The following is a 4,640-nucleotide window of genomic DNA, read 5'->3' on the forward strand; positions in this document are numbered from 1 at the left end:
TTGAGGAGCAGGTGCCTCTTCTACCTCTGCTGCTTATAGCACTGAATGGCCCGTCATTAATCTTACATTGTCATAAGGCATTTAAGCAGATGATACTTTACGAGCTTGTCAAATTCCACCTTGTATGTGGTTTGTTTCAAATGGAGAATGTTCTGCATGTGGGCCATTATGGAGCAGCGCTTCATTGCGGTCAACAAGCCTTGAAGTTAAAACTGGAATCTGCTGGTAATGGAAGTAAAAAGAAAACAGGGCCTCTTAATCATGGTAAGTGGATTACCTCACCTTTACATTACAGCATGGTGGAATTTGTGAACACGTTATTTGACAATATCACAAAATAAAGTCATGTGGCCAGTAAATTTAACACCGCCTGACCAGTTTCTGCCAACTATTAAACTGAAGATACATCCACTGACAAAATCCTGTGAGAAGCTGAGAGTAACAACAGTGTCTTCTTAATAGCCTCGTAATTCCCCCCATGGCTTTATCAGACTCACTGTCTCTCTTTGCTCCCCAAACCCGCCTGCGCTGTATAGCGGGGACAGACACATTTGAGAATTGATTCAGCGCTACATTAAGTAATCTAGTAATCATTTACACCAACTGTTTTTTTGGGGGGGAAACAGAAGCATATTAAACAGACATTAATGTCACTATGAGGAGAATGGAGTGGTATGGGTGTGATGCGAGTGCTACATGACTTGGACAGCCCACGTTGTGGTTTCGCTCTCAGTTACCTCCTCGAGCGGCACAATGAAGTGGAAGAGCTCCTTTTTCACGCCACCATTTCCACCCCATTTCTTTGGATTTCATTGTTATCCCTATCTCCGAAACAATTCAGTCAGTCATGAGACTCAAAAGGGCGAAGAATGCATCTGCTCGCAGGCGAGTGGGAAGAGCAGCTGTGGATACAGACCGCTGCATGAGAACTACAGTGTAGGTGTTTGTCAACATGAAAGGCTCTAGACAGACAGAGATGCTCTTTTACAATTTTAGATCCGCGGTGGAGCACTCTTTTGTCATTTATTCCCCCGCATGATTGTATGCATTTCCAGAACATTCAGCTCCACTTAAGCATTGTTATACTGATACGAGTAGTGATGTAGGGGGCATAGATTATGGGTCTTTTTTTTAGTTTGACGAGTTCTCCATGAAATATTTTTTGTTCCCTTTTTTTCAAAATAATATTTTAAAACACACCTTTCTGTGTTATCTATGAAAGCTGGAGTGCTTTAATAAGACTTGTATGGTCTGTAGCTGTGAGCTATATCTTAAACCTTAAACCTTGGACAAAGACAAGAAGATGGAAAAGAAATCTGAGCCAAAGGCAGTCTAGTTTGAACAGCTTTACAGACTCGCCTCAAGTGCGCGGTGCAGATTTTGGGGTGCAAAAGAAGGAAAATGGTTATTCTCACCTGACTGGTTTTCGCTTAAAACAAAAAAGGGTTGTGTTCTTGTAGACTGCTTCGAGTAAAAAAGATTTGAGATGGTTATTTTCAGAAAAGAAGTGAATGTAAAAGTGTTGTCTGAGCAGACAGAATATCAACTATTGAATATTACAAGATAAAAACAATAGTTGCATGATTAACAAACATGAATAAAGCTAACATAAAACATATATATATATATATATATATATATATATATATATATATATATATATATATATATATATATATATATATATATATATATACACTAAAATAATACATTTACAAATAAACTATATACATTATAAAGTTGGCCACACATTAGTTCTTTTATTAGTCTTTTTGGTTCAAAGTAGAAATACACTTTGAAACTATATTCATCTGCTTCAGCTGCTCAAAACTTTGCCCTGACTGAAGTGCAGTCTCATCCTCTCGCCTCGGTTTAGGATGTAGGTGTGGGTGGCTGCAGATCAGTAATGATTTACAAATAATAAGTAGAGGAATGAACAAATCAATAAATCAGTAGATCTCTGGATATTTGTGAGGCAACCTATTTTCTTTATTTATCTGGGTCTTTTATTTGTTTTCAGCTCTCCAAGGCAGGAGCAGGAATCCCAAATTATCCAGGGGGTTAGGGGGCGAAGTGCCCCTGAGCCCTGAGCCCCATAGCGGAGGTAACGTATTCAATGGCCTGGGGCGAGTGGAGGAGAAGAGCGGCCCTGCTGCATACTGATGGCAGGGAGAGAAGCCAGTAATTGGAGCTGCAGAGGAGAGGGGAGAGGAGGGCAAGCACTGGGAGATGATGGCTTTGTTTTCTCTCTTCCTGTCTGTACCGCTCAAACTCCTCCCCCCAGACCTCTCTCTCCCTCACACTCACTAAGTAGAGATATGGAGAAATTGAATAGAGATACTTACTAATTGGTCTCTTGCTGCTTGCTTAAAGGACCATAGACATTCTTTTACATTTGCCTATTGAAACTAATAAACTGTCTGTCTGTGTTTGTGTGTGTATAGTAATTCAAGGATTACATGAAGCGCTGTGTACTTCTAATGGAGAAAAGACGAAGGTGTGAAGGACTGCTATGACAGTGGCTTTAAGAACAGTTGTTATTGTTATCAAGACTGAAAAAAGAAGCTACTTGCTAAAATGAGCATATCCTCTAAAAGAGAGGGTTTATAGTACCATATCAAAGCTTGACTAGATCATTTACTGCTTTATTTCTCTCTTTTGTGGTAAAACATATGCATTACGTCCATAGAAGCCAATATACAGCCATTGCTGGCTGATATGATGCAAATTGGTAAATACTATTTGAATCAGAGCACATCAAAGTTAATTAAGAAAATTACTTTGACAAACAGTTTGAAGCTGGTGTAGGAGCTCAAGCCAACATTGCAATCAGGCTCATTCCTTATGGTGGTGCTCCCTCATGTGGGTAAGGAACGCTGAAAAGGCTGTTACATACATTACAGAGCAGCACTATCAAATCAGCCAGGAGAAAGTGGTGTGGAAGTGAATCTGTCCTAAATACTTTCAAGGCAGCGTGCTCTGTTGACGCAGTTTAAATGGTATGAAATATACTGGCAAGGGGCTTGAAAGGAGGTTGTGGTGGCATGTTCCAGCCACTGCTGTTGGCCAGTCTGCCCTTCACAGGTTGAAGCTCACGGGTCACTCAAAGGACATAAGCAAGTGCAGCTTCCATACTTTCATTTCCTGTCAAAGAGGAGCAGCGAGATGGTTTTCTAAGGCATCAGTCGCAGGCTAATTGGGCCCCGGTGGGTGACACTGCAGCAGCATAAATAAAACAAACACAGTCGTGGTGTTTCTGCCACTGGACTCTTTAAACCTTCATCATAGAGCAAGCGGTTCCGATGAAACACCCAGCCTAATTACTCTGGTACGGGGCTGTTATCTATTCTGCCTCGCTGTAATTGATCCTCTTTTTTCCTGCATGCATTTATGTTTTTAATCAGAAATGAGAGCATGCATTGCCTGGGAGCTTGAAGACCTTGTAGGAGCCGATAATTAGCCGCTCTGGTTAATGGGCCTAACTGTGCTCGTGTGCTACATGACTCTCTTGTGTCATAATGTGGCAGAGCTTGGAGGAGACGGTGCTCAGGGGTGAAACACATGTGATTAGTCTCCTCACTTCACCACAGCCCTCTTCACACCTTTGCTTTGCAGTCAGCACCACAAACCTCTGGTGTAGAAAATGACATATCCTAAACCACACTCACTAATCAGATCAGCTCTGTATGAACCTCTGGCTGATTCATGGCCGGTGTTAAGGGTTTAATCGTTTTTTTTTCTCCCTTTTTCGTTCTCTTGAAAGGAACAGAGACACTGGAACACACAAATAGTGTCAATGTTTCCAAGTATGAGGAGTAATACTTCAAGTGTACCAGATGAAAGAAATGTGGCCTCTTTATGTGCTGCATTTGTCTGTTTGTATAGCGGCTTGTATGCTAATTTGGATAAATATACAACTTGCCCTTGGCCGTGAATTATAATAATAATACACATAAGAGTCTCATGCTTCTTTTAAATTCATATTGGATCAAAATACCTCGATTGTCATGTTGTGCATTCTTCATTCTGCTGGAGATTTCACTTTGTTATTCAGCCAGTGGCTCCTTCCTTTTGAGCATATATCCATATTCATTCAGAACCTATAGAATGTGTCAAATAGAGGTGTCCTAATTGTGTCCTTGATGAAAGGCTATTAATATTGAACACTTTCACAATCACCCATGTGCCAGCAAGGAGGAAATATGTTTTCCCCTTCTTTCAGTGAGACAAAAAGCAGATCCGTTCACATCTCTAATGATACCTGATTCCCCAGAGGATAGTGGCGAGACTAGCTGTGGCTTTAGCAGATTCATCAAACAAAATACGGTGCTCTTTCCTCAGGAGGCTGAGAGTCACATTGCGTTATATCACTGTTAATTAGAATGAAATATGCAGTTCAATTATTCTTTGTATTGTTTCCTGACACATGCGCTTGTGCTAACTATAGTGCACTGATGTAACACCAAATGTTAGAAAGCTTAACACTTTACTGCTTCTCCTTTTCTTCAAAGCCTCAGTTCAGTTATTTTTTTCAACAGTTTATCCGTTTTTCAACACAACAAAGTAAGCTCTTACCATACAGTGGCCATACAAAATAAAGCATTTAATAGTTTGAAGGTTCTTGTAGTTTTCTTAAACAG

This window comes from Clinocottus analis, unplaced genomic scaffold (genome assembly GCF_023055335.1).
Source record: "Clinocottus analis isolate CAN_PGR_092001 unplaced genomic scaffold, fCliAna1.0.p SCAF_6, whole genome shotgun sequence".
Classification (NCBI taxonomy): Eukaryota; Metazoa; Chordata; class Actinopteri; order Perciformes; family Cottidae; genus Clinocottus; species Clinocottus analis.